The sequence below is a fragment of the Trachemys scripta genome, chromosome 5, assembly GCF_013100865.1.
Source record: "Trachemys scripta elegans isolate TJP31775 chromosome 5, CAS_Tse_1.0, whole genome shotgun sequence".
Lineage (NCBI taxonomy): Eukaryota > Metazoa > Chordata > Testudines > Emydidae > Trachemys > Trachemys scripta.
In genome coordinates this window covers 138,108,081-138,122,755 of record NC_048302.1, presented here as the reverse complement: position 1 = coordinate 138,122,755, position 14,675 = coordinate 138,108,081, and the positions used below count along the sequence as shown (strand labels likewise).

The 14,675-nt window shown below is 42.7% G+C and overlaps 1 long non-coding RNA gene across 1 annotated transcript in view; it reads left to right on the top strand.

Annotated features, from left to right (window-relative positions):
• The first annotated feature begins 268 nt into the window (after nt 1–268).
• The window catches only part of LOC117878412, a 33,303-nt gene continuing 18,896 nt past the window's right edge, over nt 269–14,675 (top strand). The window contains exon 1 of the long non-coding RNA XR_004645970.1: nt 269–448. This is a non-coding gene — a long non-coding RNA (uncharacterized LOC117878412). The remainder of the gene's footprint in view (nt 449–14,675) is intronic.

Genomic DNA, 14,675 nt, shown 5'->3' with positions numbered 1-14,675 from the left:
CCTTTCCTCTAACGAGTACAAAGAGAGCCCGAATACATGTTCTCTTGAGGTTAAAACTAGGCTGGGGCAAACTGGAGGAAGGTATAACCCAGTGTGGATTAGCATGTCAGAACCCAGCCCTACTGTATCGGGAGGTTTTTGTAAGCTAGCTTCCATCCTCAGACAACGTGAGAAACATTTTCAGAGGAGGAAAGGGGGGTTTCCTGTTAAAACCAAGTTCCGCCCAGCCTAGCGTTAACCTCAAGTGAACATGAATTTGGGCTCTCTTTGTACTCTGTGTGGCAGGAGATTTTTGCACTTGGGTTTAACCAAAAGATTCTAATTTTCATTAAAAGTCTTTCTCTCCATGCTAAGCAGTCCCCTGCAGCGCTCCTGAGCTCTGGATGGCCTCATCTGGATGGGGAGAAAGGTTCGCCCCTAACTCAAGCTAAAACCTCGTGGAGACAAGGTAGGTCATATTTCTCACATTAGTTGTTAGGCTCCTCCAGAGGCTTCCATAGGATAGAATCATAGAATATCAGGGTTGGAAGGGACGTCAGGAGGTCACCTAGTCCAACCCCTTGCTCAAAGGAAGACCAATTCTCAACTAAATCATCCCAGCCAGGGCTTTGTCAAGCCTGACCTTAAAAACCTCTAAGGAGAACCTCTCAGGAATTACTGCTAATGCCCCTTTGCTGAGAGCAGGAGCCTAAACATGGAGCGTGTGTTCAGTGCCGAATGAGACCAAGGGCCAGAGCCTCCCCTGGGGTAACTCGGCATTGACTTGAATGAACCACAGGGATTTACACCAGCTGAGGATCTGGCCCCAAGTCAACTCCAGGTGAGTCTGGAGTGAGCGGCAGGTTCACGCTCTCCTTGGGATTGCACTGCGCTCTCCCCTCTGTCAGGCTGGGGAAGGGGAGGCTGTGGGGCCGGGAGCATATTCGGAGCCAGCTGCAGTCAGTGAAATGACCTCAGTGGGCTGTGGATGAGGCCCATAAGCAGGGCTCTGGAGAAGTTAATGACTGACCCCCACTGCCCTCTCTTCCCGTTCCTGTGTTCCCATCTCGGGGGTGCCTGGGACGTGCTGTGCCACGTGCTTTGATTCTGGACACTGCTCAGCATTTGGGGCCACAGACTGACTTGGGCTCTTTGCTGGCCTGTCAGGCACAGGGCAGTTGCTACCATCTGCCATCAGAAGCCCTTCGTTACCATGGCCACAAGAGCTGTAGAGACCTCTGAGGGGTGGCCGGGGGGGTGGATCGCTGCAATGTGTCATTGCTGGGTGTCTTGGTCCCGTACCAACAACAGAGTCTATAGAGCAGAACTGAGCTCTGGAATTGGTTGTGGTTCTTCTCTGAGCCATTAACACTCTGATCTGTAGGTTCTTGGAGGAGAATCAGCCAGACAACTGGCATCAGGGGACAGAAGGCAGAGAAGACTATGCTCTCCCCTCTCTCAGGCTGGGGAAGGGGAGGCTGTGGGGACTAGGGGCATGGCCGGAGCCAGCTGCAGTTGGTGAAATGACCTCAGTGGGCTGTGGAAGAGGCCCATAAGCAGGGCCATGGAGAAGTTAATGACTGACCCCTGCTGTCCTCTCTTCCCGTTCCTGCGTTCCCATCTCGGGGGTGCCTGGGACGTGCTGTGCCATGTGCCTTGGTTCTGGGCACTGAGATCTGAGTTGCTGCTACTCAGCATTTGGAGCCACAGACTAACTTTGGCTCTTTGCTGGCCTGTCAGGTGCAGGGTAATTGCTACCCTGACCTCAGAAATTGGCTGTGGTTCTCCACTGAGACATCAACATCTTATCTGTAGGTTCTGGGCATATAATCAGCCAGACAACTGGGATCAGGGGACAGAAGGCAGAGAAGACTGTGTTGAGACCCGCTCAAGCGACCTGAATTTGTGGAATGATGCCAACTGCACTCTGCCTTTCAGTTGGATTTGTAAGCAGGCCCATGGACAGGCTTGACTGTGAGTAGTATATACCTCGATAGTCTTCATCATCATGTATTTTTGACAGGTTTCCATGCCCCATTTAGGGCTTATGTCCCACTCTGCATTCTCGTTTCCTTTGGTGTCAACGTTTGGCAGCATCAGGCATTTTTAAAATTATTTTTGATTATTTTTTATGTTTGGATGGGGCAATGTTGCATGCTTGTGATTTGATACATCTGGTTGATTGTTTAGAGAAAAAGGTTGAAAGAATAGGGTGAGAGAGCTTAAAGATTAAAATAGAAAGCTTTGGGAAGGTTTAGAGGGGAAATAAGGAAAGAAAGATTGTTTGGTTAGGTTTAGTAAAGAGAGATGATTTTAAAGACCTAGCCTGACATGTTGTTAAAGAATAGAAAGAGAAGTTTAAAAAAATGGAGCTATATGTTTTTAAAGGGTTAATTTGAATGAACAGAGGCAAATTATTAAAGAAAAGAGATTTTTGCGAGGTTGACAAGGAGAGGTGTTTTTAAAGGACTAGTTTGGTATGTTATTAAAGAATAATCATTCTTAGATAAATGTAATCTTAGATAAATATAAGGGTAGGTTAAGAAAAGAGCATTTAAAAACATTAAATAATATTGAAAAATAGGTTTAAAAAGAACACACATGGCAAAAAAGGGTATTTACTAAGGCAGAGACCGTTTAGTAAGCACATGGTAAAAAGTATAAAGGGAGGTTAACAGAAAAGCATTTAAAGTATGAAATACAAGGATAGGTTAAGAAAAGAGTATTTAAAAAGGTTTAAATAAAGAGTTAAGTAGTTAAATAAAAGAGAAAATAAAGAGAGAACAGGGCAAGAAAAAGGAAAAGAAAGCAAAAATAGACAGCACATGGTTGAGTCAGAGAGAGAGAGAGAGATCTTACCCTTCCAACTATTCCTGGGGAAAGAGGCAACTTCCCAGGTTCACAGTCCCTCAGGCTAGTTATCTCCACCTTTGGATTGGACCAGTCAGTTGCTGTTCTACAGCTGGGTCATAGAATGCATTTTCCTGAACCAATCCTATAGTCCCAGGGGGGGTTGGGACCAGGTGACACCTTCTGTCCAGGAAACTGGACAAAAGCTGGAGGAGGAGCCGGGGGGCGAGGGGGTGGCTGGGTGAGACGGCTGGAGGGGGGTTCAGTTTGGAGCTGGCTGGGGAAATGGAGGGAGGTCCAGAACCAGGGTCTGGGCTCCCTGCCCCCCAAGATGGAGCTGACTGAAGGGTCCTGTTTTCTGTACCTACTAGCTCTGTTTTGGACAGTGTTCCTGTCATCTAACAAACCTTCTGCTTTACTGGCTGGCTGAGAGTCACGTTGAATCACAGGAAGTGGAGGGGTGCAAGGCCCTGTCTCCCCCACAGTCCGTGACACATGCTTTTTCAGCAAAGCCACTGTTAGCAAAAACAGCATCTGAGAGTCAGTGGATCAGAGATAAGAAGGCTGCTTCTTCCCCCAATTTTTAACAAATACAAGTGCAAGTTATATTAAGTTTTGTAAAGGAATAAACACTTTAAAAGACAAGGCTATCTGAAGACACATTCTTTCATTTAGCACTTTTCCATATGCATTTCAATAAGAATTTTGCATGCAGAAACATCCCAGGGTTAAAAACACAGAGAACTTGTTTATGAAAGTAATTCATAGTGATAAAAAAGTTTCCCCCTATGTTTTAGACTAACGTTGGTCATCTTTTAGTAAGGACAATTTGAAGCAGCGTGCTTCTTCAGCAAAGCCCCTGTTAGCGAAAACAGCCTTTGTGAGCTAGTGGATCAGAGATAAGATAAGATAAAGATTTTATTTAAATGTGTCTGATGATTAAAGGGCTGCACCTAGAAGGCCCTGGCCAACACCGGCACTGAATCCTCTCATGAAGAGACATTATACAGTCGCTGCTATGGGATCTGAAAAGTATTTGAGATGGGTCATTGGAGCATGGAAAGAGGGGTAGTGAACAATGCCTGTACCTACAAGAACGGACCGGTGGAGAAACACAAGGCCAGACCACTGGACCAAGATTTCTTTGAGACTCCAGACCCCGGCCAGGAGAGCCCAAACGAATCAAACAAAGAGCTGTATGGAGATGAGGCACAGGTACGTTGTATGTAAGAACGTTCAAGGGATGGTTTGGCAGGGACCCAGTCACCGGTGCTCGGTTGGCTAGAGCCTTTTGGATCAAGCCTGCACAGAGACATATTGCATTTGTTGGTGTTTGTTGTTTTTAAAAGCATATGTGGAAGGGGTCTCTTGACACACTGGGTAAAATGTTTTAAAAGCATGTTCTGAAAAAGTACAGAGATGCTTTATACGTATTTTTTATTGTAAATTTTTCAGCAGCTGAGTGATGGCTGTTCAGAGGACTTGGCAGTTCTGGACACCAACAGCTCCAAAGGGCCGATTGGATTGGGCCCGATCTGTTTTTGCCCAGATCAAGAACCAGATGCTCAACAGAATGCCAAAACAAAGGGCGATGCTTATTCTATAGACTTCTACTATCTAAAGTTGAGGAAGAAATTCGGTATTAAGTCTGTGTGAGTTCACAACCATTAAACTGTGATGTGTGCAATTGTGCGAGCAGCTGTGCACAGAATCACCAAGCACTGCCTGAGAGAAACAAAATGAGGATTGTGCACCATAGCTGCCCCCGGTCAGAGGCATCACGACTGCGTCTACTGGTCTTTAGATGATGTGAACTGTAAAATTAAAGAAATTAGTAGTAGTTTGTGCTGGTAAGCATGTTAAATATCATCATCACGTTGGGATACGCGCTGCAGTGCCTCTGTTTAACCCAGGAACATTTAGCTCTAGGGGCAGAATTGGTGGAGAAAGTGACAGAGGCCGAGGACCCAAATAGCATTTTAGATGAAATCATCAAACCGACAGATAAATGTTTAATGCAAAATGTAGAACGTCTTCTTAATTCAGCAAATTACAAAATCTTGCTAAGACAAAACACTAAAAGTCAGAGTATGTTTTGGGAACAAAACAGGGCTTGTTGTAAAATAAAATGTCAGTTGAAAATAACTGTGTGAAGTGTAAAAAGCAACAGATGGTCCTGTGGCACCTTTAAGACTAACAGAAGTATTGGGAGCATAAGCTAGAAGAAGTGAGGTTCTTACCCACGAAAGCTTATGCTCCCAATACTTCTGTTAGTCTTAAAGATGCCACAGGACCCTCTGTTGCTTTTTACAGATTCAGACTAACACGGCTACCCCTCTGATACTTGATGTGTGAAGTGTGTTTTTATGGAGTTCCAGGGCTGTGGGGTTTGTCAAAAGGGAAGTAGGTTGCCTCTGTAGTATACATGCAGTTAGGTTACAGTTTGTCAACAACAAGAGGTATATGAGCGGCCTGTTCCTCTAACAAAGACCCACCCATCCCTGGCACTTGTGCATGAGGGATATAGGCTGTTGGGGCATCTGGACCATTGCAAAGCAGCCCCAGAACCCCTCTTAAATCATACCATCTTCTGTTTCGGTTGTACCTTTTCATTTTCCCCCCAGGCCCTCTGCATTAGGACTTAATCATGGCCCCTCTGATTTCAACAGTGTCTCAGGTCTCTTGTCTACTGGCTCATATTATTTAATACTGTACAGCATCTAGGGTTACAGTTTGCTTAAAAGTGTTTTATAAAAACAAAACAAAACAAATTCTCTAGGGGCTTAGACAAGATAACGATAAACAAAATTGTAATTGTTGCTTTGCAGGCATTGATACAAAGTATCTTTAAGTTTGTTTCTGTTAATATTTCTGATAGGCCGTAGGATGGGGGAGATAATACCTCATAAAGTGAGAAAGTGCTTCCGAATGACAAACGCTTGCCCATGCTAAAGCATAACAACTAACACAGAATGGCTGCCTACAAAACTGTTTCACTAAAGGAGTTATCCACATTCCCCCTAAAACTCAGGACAGCTTTCTTACCCCCATGGCTTGATCTCTGTGACTGTGGGTTTTTTTAAATTTGTTTGTCCCCCCTATTTTTTAAAAGGATAGGCTAGTATCTTAAGCCTTTTTAGTTCACTAAACTTCTACAAAATATCCCTAAGTGTAGCCTTGTTTTGTTACAGCTCAGTCAACATTGCTTTTTCATGTTAAACTTTTTAAAAACCAAACAAACATAATGCTTCAAATAGGCCTCATTGAAAACAGAATATCCTTTAAAAAGGTCAAGTTATGTTACCTCTCGGTCAATGCTGTATTTTCATGTTAAATGTTAAAAATATCCTATATATATAGCAAGTGACAGAGGCCGAGGACCCAAATAGCATTTTTGGTGAAATCATCAAACCAACAGATAAAGGGGGAAAAGTCAAGGGGTGGGGTGTTCTTCAGATAGGCTATCTCTGAGCTTCATTCAGTCACAAAGCGATGGTTTTTGTCTTTTACAATCAGTAAATGGAATAAAATACTCGTTATAACTTTCACAGTGTGTCTTTCAATGCAATCTCACCATTTCTTAAATCTTTAACAGTGTTTAAGACTTTAGGAAAGAAGTCTGTGTAAAAACCAAGCAAACTGAACGGGTGACCCATAGAGCATTGCTAAGGCAGACTATAGTGCACGGAGCACTGACTAGCCTTATTAGTCTTATCTGTTTTTAAAATGTAGAGAAAGCCACAGCTCCAGCCTGTGATGTATTATTTTAATAAAATCCATGGACCCAAAACAAACATAGGAGCTTGTACCTGTGTCTCAGCACAGGGGTTGCAAACATTTAAAAACAAAGACATTCTGATAATGCGACAGAAAAATTAAATCTAAAAGTCCTAAGAAAATGAAAGATTAATATAACGTTTACTTGCTTTTGTTAAAAAGTGGGGGAAGAAGCAGCCTTCTTATCTCTGATCCACTGACTCCCAGAAGCTGTTTTTGCTCACAGTGGCTTTGCTGAAAAAGTCTAATTTTTCTTACTAAAAAATGACCAATGTTAGTCTAAAATATCGGTGGTAACTTTTTCATCATTATAATGTACTTTTATTAACAGGTTCTCTGGGGTTTTAACCCTGGGATGTTTCTGCATGCTCACTTTTTATTGAAACATTCAGAAGTGCTAAATGAAGGGATGTGGCTTCAGATAGGCTTGTCTTTTAAAGTTTTTATTCCTTTACAAGACTTAATATAACTTTCACGTTGACTCGTTAAAAAGTGGGGGAAGAAGCAATCGTCTTCTCTCTGATCCACTGGCTCACAGACGATGTTTTTGCTGCTGCTTCAAATTGTCCTCACTAAAAGCAAAGGGAAAAGCTTTTTAAAACTTTTTGTTAGTAAGGGTTTGTGGGTTTAACCCTGGGGTGTTTCTGCATGCTCATTTTTTATTAAAACACCAATAAATAAAGGGCAGTGTCTTCATATAGGCTTGTCTTTTCAAGTGATTATAAAACAGAGCTTTATTCCTTTAGAAAACGTAATATAACTTTTACTTTCTTTTGTTAAAAAGTGGGGAAGAAGCAGCCTTCTTATCTCTGATCCACTGACTCACAGATGCTGTTTTTGCTAACAGTGGCTTTGCTGCAAAAGCACAATGTTTCAAATTCTCCTCACTAAAAAATGACCAATGTTAGTCTAAAACATAGGGGGAAAACATTTAAAAACTGTTTGTTACTAAGGGCTTATGGTTTTAACCTTTATTAATGCACCTATGTAAAAGTGCTACATGGCTGGAAAGATGCTTGGGGTCTGCTTTTTTAGATAAGAATAAGGCAGTTAAAGGGACGGGGGTAGTGAGGGGAAGGAAGGGAGATGGCTTGTGTTTAAAAATCTTGAGACTATAGGATTGGTTCAGGAAAATGTATTCTATGACCCAGCAGTAGAACAGCCTCTGATTGGTCCGATCCAAAGGCAGAGATAACTAGTCCAAGAGATTGTGAGCCTTGGGAGCTGCTTCTTTCTCCAGGAACAGTTGGAAGGGTAAGATTTCTCTCTCTCTCTCACTCTCTCTCTCTCTCTCTGGCTCAACCACGTGCTGCCTATCTTTGCCCTTTGCAGAGGGGCTTTCTATTCCCTTTTCCTGTCCTGTTCTCTCTTTTAACCGATCTTTATATGTCTCTCTTTTATTTAACTCTTTAAATGCTCTTTTCTTCACCTACCCTTGTATTTAATATTTTAAATGCTTCTTTATTAACCAACCTTTATATTTTTACCATGTGCTTACTAAAAAGTTTCCTTTATATTTTTCTTTTATTTAACTCTTTTTACTTGCCTCAATTCTTTCAAACTAACCCTTTAAACATCTTTATTTTCTTTAAGTTCTCTCACTCTATTCTTTCAACCTTTTTCTCTAAATAATCAACCAAATGTATCAAAGCACAAGCACGCATCCAAACAAAAAATAATCAAAATTTTTTTTTTCAAAACGGCCAACAGCACCAAACCTTGACACCAACAGAAACGGGAATGGAGGGCGGGACATTAACGCTAAAGAGGGCATGGAAAACTGTCAAAAATACATGGTAATGAATACTATCGAGCCACATACTACTAACAACTTTTCTCCATCTTTTTATGGAAATCTTTCAAGTGTTTGAAGACTGATGTCATGTCCCCCCTTAATCGCCTCTTTTCCAAACCAAACATACCCATTTACTTCAGTCTTTGCTCACATGCCTTGCATTGGAATTGGAGACGTGGATGGAGAGAAATAAGAGATAAAGAAAAGGAATGGGCTACTTTATCTGCATATATATCAAAGGGATTGTGCTATCTAGCTGTCACCAAACATCTGCAGAATTCAACCCAGGATTTTGGCCCTATACGCAAATCTCTCCCAGAATGTGTATGACAGGTCCCACGAACACTTTTTCTACCTGTTCTAGGGACCTCACTAGATGCACTTTATTAAATATCATATCCCCATCCGTGGTATCACCTAGAGAAATGTCTTTGTCTGTCGTAATGCATTATCAAGATGATCAGATAAAATCTGGGAATATCCATATAAAATCCCCTCATCATGATGACATGGTGCTGAACTTGATTTGTATTTACCAGGAGTTTAACTACAATATTTCCATGAAGGAGTATATCAAATCTAAATTGTGTCCAGTAGAAGATGTTAATATTCCGTTTGCTACACTAAGTTTTAATACATTGATATTGAATATTTCCCTGAACCATTCTGGAGAATGGACATTTGAAGCTCCTTTTGAGCTTAGGGTTCGGAAAGAGATGCAAGTAATGCCATCACCCTCTAGGTACCAAGTATCATAGAATCATAGAATATCAGGGTTGGAAGGGACCTCAGGAGGTCATCTAGTCCAACCCCCTACTCAAAGCAAGACCAATCCCCAACTAAATCATCCCAGCCAGGGCTTTGTCAAGCCTGACCTTAAAAACCTCTAAGGAAGGAGATTCCACCACCTCCCTAGGTAACCATTCCAGTGCTTCACCCTCCTGCTAGTGAAAAAGTTTTTCCTAATATCCAACCTAAACCTCTCCCATTGCAACTTGAGACCATTACTCCTTGTTCTGTCATCTGGTACCACTCAGAACAGTCTAGATCCATCCTCTTTGGAACCCCCTTTCAGGTAGTTGAAAGCAGCTATCAAATCCCCCCTCATTCTTCCCTTCTGCAGACAAAACAATCCCAGTTCCTTCAGCCTCTCCTCATAAGTCATGTGCTCCAGCTCCCTAATAATTTTTGTTGCCCTCTGCTGGACTCTTTCCAATTTGTCCACATCCTTCTTGTAGTGTGGGGCCCAAAACTGGACACAGTACTCCAGATGAGGCCTCACCAATGTCGAATAGAGGGGAATGATCACATCCCTCGATCTCCTGGCAATGCCCCTACTTATACAGCCCAAAATGCCATTAACCTTCTCAAGGCTCCTTCCCCACTCTGAACCTTAGGGTACAGATGTGGGGGCCTGCATGAAAACTTCTAAGCTTAACTACCAGCTTAGATCTGGTCCGCTGCCACCACTCCCAATGTGCTAATTCCCTTCCTTGGGTAGCCTTGAGAAACTCTTCACCAATTCCCTGGTGAATACAGATCCAAACCCCTTGGATCTTAAAGCAAGGAGAAATTAACCATCCCCCCTCCTTTTTCCCTCCAACTCCTGGTGGATCAAGATCCAACCCCCTTGGATCTAAAAACAAGGAAAAATCAATCAGGTTCTTAAAAAGAAGGCTTTTAATTAAAGAAAAAGGTCAAAATCATCTCTGTAAAATCAGGATGGAAAATAACTTTACAGGGTAATCAAACTTAAAGAGCCCAGAGGAATCCCCTCTAGCCTTAGGTTCAAAGTTACAGCAAACAGAGGTAAACACCCTAGTAAAAGGTACATTTACAAGTTGAGAAAACAAAGATAAAACTAACACGCCTTGCCTGGCTGTTTACTTACAAGTTTGAAATATGAGATACTTGTTCAGAAAGATTTGGAGCTCATGGATTGATGTCTGGTCCCTCTCAGTCCCAAGAGCGAACAACCACCAAAACAAAGAGCACAAACAAAAACCTTTGAAAGTATCTTGTCCCCTTATTGGTCCTTTGGGTCAGGTGTCAGCCAGGTTACCTGAGCTTCTTAACCCTTTACAGGGAAAAGGATTTTGGAGTCTCTGGCCAGGAGGAATTTTATAGTATTGTACACAGGAGGGCTGTTACCCTTCCCTTTATAGTTATGACAAGCCTTCTCGGCAACAAGGGCACACTATTGACTCATATCCAGCTTCTCGTCCACTGTAACCACTAGGTCCTTTTCTGCAGAACTGCTTCCGAGCCATTCGGTCCCTAATCTGTAGCAGTGCGTGGGATTCTTCCGTCCCCAGTGCAGGACTCTGCACTTGTCCTTGTTGAACCTCATCAGATTTCTTTTGGCCCAATCCTCTAATTTGTCTAGGTCCATCTGTATCCTATCCCTACCCTCCAGCATATCTACCACTCCTCCCAGTTTAGTGTCATCTGCAAACTTACTGACGGTGCAGGCCACACCATCCTCCAGATCATTAATGAAGATATTGAACAAAACCGGGCCCAGGACCTACCCTTGGGGCATTCTGCTTGATACTGGCTGCCAATTAGACATGGAGATATTGATCACTACCCGTTGAGCCCGACGATCTAGCCAGCTTTCTATCCACCTTACAGTCCATTTATCCAGCTCATACTTCTTTAACTTCCTGGCAAGAATACAGTAGGAGACCATTTCAAAAGCTTTGCTAAAGTCAAGGAATGACACGTCCACTGGTTTCCCCTCATCCACAGAGCCAGTTATCTCATCATAAAAGGCAATTAGGTTAGTCAGGCATGACTTGACCTTGGTGAATCCATGCTGATTGTTCCTGATCACTTTCCTCTCCTCTAGGTGCTTCAGAATTGATTCCTTGAGGACCTGCTCCATGATTTTTCCAGGGACTGAGGTGAGGCTGACTGGCCTGTAGTTCCCTGGATCCTCCTTCTTCCCTTTTTTAAAGATGGGCACTACATTAGCCTTTTTCCAGTCATCCAGCCCCATTGACTTGTGCTTGTCCAGCTTTTCTAAATAGTCCTGAACCACTTCTTTCTCCACAGAGGGCTGGTCACCTTCTCCCCATGCTGTGCTGTCCGGTGCAGCAGTCTGGGAGCTGACCCTGTTTGTAAAGACACAGGCAAAAAAAGCGTTGAGTACATTAGCTTTTTCCACATCCTCTGTTACTAGGTTGCCTCCCTCATTCAGTAAGGGGCCCACACTTTCCTTTACCTTCTTCTTGTTGCTAACACACCTGAAGACACCATTCTTGTTATTCTTAACATCTCTTGCTAGCTGAAACTCCAAGTGTGATTTGGCCTTCCTGATTTCACTCCTGCATGCCTGAGCAATATTTTTATACTCCTCCCTGGTCATTTGTCCAATCTTCTACTTCTTGTAAGCTTCCTTTTTGTGTTTTTTTCTCACCGAAGATTTTTCTGTAAAGCCAAGCTGGTCGCCTGCCATATTTACTTTTCTTTCTACACCTCTGGATGGTTTGTTCCTGCAACCTCAATAAGGATTCTTTACATTACAGCCAGCTCTCCTGGACTGCTTTCCCCCTCATGTTAGTCTCCCAGGGGATCCTGCCCATAACTTCCCTGAGAGAGTCAAAGTCTGCTTTTCTGAAGTCCAGGGTCCCTATTCTGCTGCTCTCCTTTCTTCCTTGTGTCAGGATAAGAACATAATAACATAAGAACGGCCGTACCGGGTCAGACCAAAGGTCCATCCAACCCAGTATCCTGTCTGCCGCCAGTGGCCAATGCCAGGTGCCCCAGAGGGAGTGGACCTAACAGGCAATGATCAAGTGATCTCTCTCCTGCCATCCTTCTCCATCCTCTGATAAACAGAGGCTAGGGACACCATTCCTTACCCATCCTGGCTAATAGCCATTAATGGACTTAACCACCATGAATTTATCCAGTTCTCTTTTAAACGCTGTTATAGTCCTAGCCTTCACTACCTCCTCAGATAAGGAGTTCCACAAGTTGACTGCACACTGCGTGAAGAAGAACTTCCTTGTATTTGTTTTAAACTTGCTGCCTATTAATTTCATTTGGTGACCCCTAGTTCTTGTATTATGGGAATCAGTAAATAACTTTTCCTTATCCACTTTCTCCACATCACTCATGATTTTATATACCTCTGTCATATCCCCCCTTAGTCTCCTCTTTTCCAAGCTGAAGAGTCCTAGCCTCTTTAATCTCTCCTCATATAGGACCCGTTCCAAACCCCTAATCATTTTAGTTGCCCTTTTCTGAACCTTTTCTAGTGCCAGTATATCTTTTTCGAGATGAGGAGACCACATCTGTACGCAGTATTCGAGATGAGGGCGTACCATCGATTTATATAAGGGCAATAATATATTCTCAGTCTTATTCTCTATCCCCTTTTTAATGAACCCCAACATCCTGTTTGCTTTTTTGACCGCCTCTGCACACTGCGCGGACATCTTCAGAGAACTATCCATGATGACTCCAAGATCTTTTTCCTGACTTGTTGTAGCTAAATTAGCCCCCATCATATTGTATGTATAGTTGGGGTTATTTTTTCCAATGTGCATTATTTTACGTTTATCCACATTAAATTTCATTTGCCATTTTGTTGCCCAATCACTTAGTTTTGGGAGATCTTTTTGAAGTTTGACACAGTCTGCTTTGGACTTAACTATCTTGAGCAGTTTAGTATCATCTGCAAACTTTGCCACCTCACTGTTTACCCCTTTCTCCAGATCATTTATAAATAAGTTGAATAGGATCGGTTAGAGGACTGACCCTTGGGGAACACCACTAGTTACCCTTTTCCATTCTGAGAATTCACCATTAATTCCTACCCTTTGTTCCCGGTCTTTTAACCAGTTCTCAATCCATGAAAGGACCCTCCCTTTTATCCCCTGACAGCTTGATTTACATAAGAGCCTTTGGTGAGGGACCTTGTGAAAGGCTTTCTGGAAATCTAAGTACACTGTCCACTGGATCCCCCTTGTCCACATGTTTGTTGACCCCTTCAAAGAACTCTAATAGATTAGTAAGACACGATTTCCCTTTACAGAAACCATGTTGACTATTGCTCAACCGTTTATGTTTTTCTATGTCCACAACCTCCCTAGGCAATTTATTCCAGTGTTTAACCACCCTGACAGTTAGGAACTTTTTCCTAATGTCCAACCTAGACCTCCCTTGCTGCAGTTTAAACCCACTGCTTCTTGTTCTATCCTTAGAGGCTAAGGTGAACAAGTTTTCTCCCTCCTCCTTATGACACCCTTTTAAATACCTGAAAACTGCTATCATGTCTCCTCTCAGTCTTCTCTTTTCCAAACTAAACAAACCCAATTCTTTCAGCCCTCCTTCATAGGTCATGTTCTCAAGACCTTTAATCATTCTTGTTGCTCTTCTCTGGACCCTTTCCAATTTCTCCACATCTTTTTTAAAATGCGGTGCCCAGAACTGGACACAATACTCCAGCTGAGGCCTAACCAGAGCAGAGTAGAGCGGAAGAATGACTTCTCGTGTCTTGCTCACAACACGCCTGTTAATACATCCCAGAATCATGTTTGCTTTTTTGCAACAGCATCACACTGTTGACTCATATTTAGCTTGTGGTCCACTATAACCCCTAGATCCCTTTCTGCCATACTCCTTCCTAGACAGTCTCTTCCCATTCTATATGTGTGAAACTGATTTTTTCTTCCTAAGTGGAGCACTTTGCATTTGTCTTTGTTAAACTTCATCCTGTTTAACTCAGACCATTTCTCCAATTTGTCCAGATCATTTTGAATTATGACCCTGTCCTCCAAAGCAGTTGCAATCCCTCCCAGTTTGGTATCATCCGCAAACTTAATAAACGTACTTTCTATGCTAATATCTAAGTCATTGATGAAGATATTGAACAGAGCCGGTCCCAAAACAGACCCCTGTGGTACCCCACTCGTTATGCCTTTCCAGCAGGATTGGGAACCATTAATAACAACTCTCTGAGTACGGTTATCCAGCCAGTTATGCACCCACCTTATAGTAGCCCCATCTAAATTGTATTTGCCTAGTTTATCGATAAGAATATCATGCGAGACCGTATCAAATGCCTTACTAAAGTCTAGGTATACCACATCCACAGCTTCACCCTTATCCACAAGGCTCGTTATCCTATCAAAGAAAGCTATCAGATTGGTTTGACATGATTTGTTCTTCACAAATCCATGCTGGCTGTTCCCTATCACCTTACCACCTTCCAAGTGTTTGCAGATGATTTCCTTAATTACTTGCTCCATTATCTTCCCTGGCA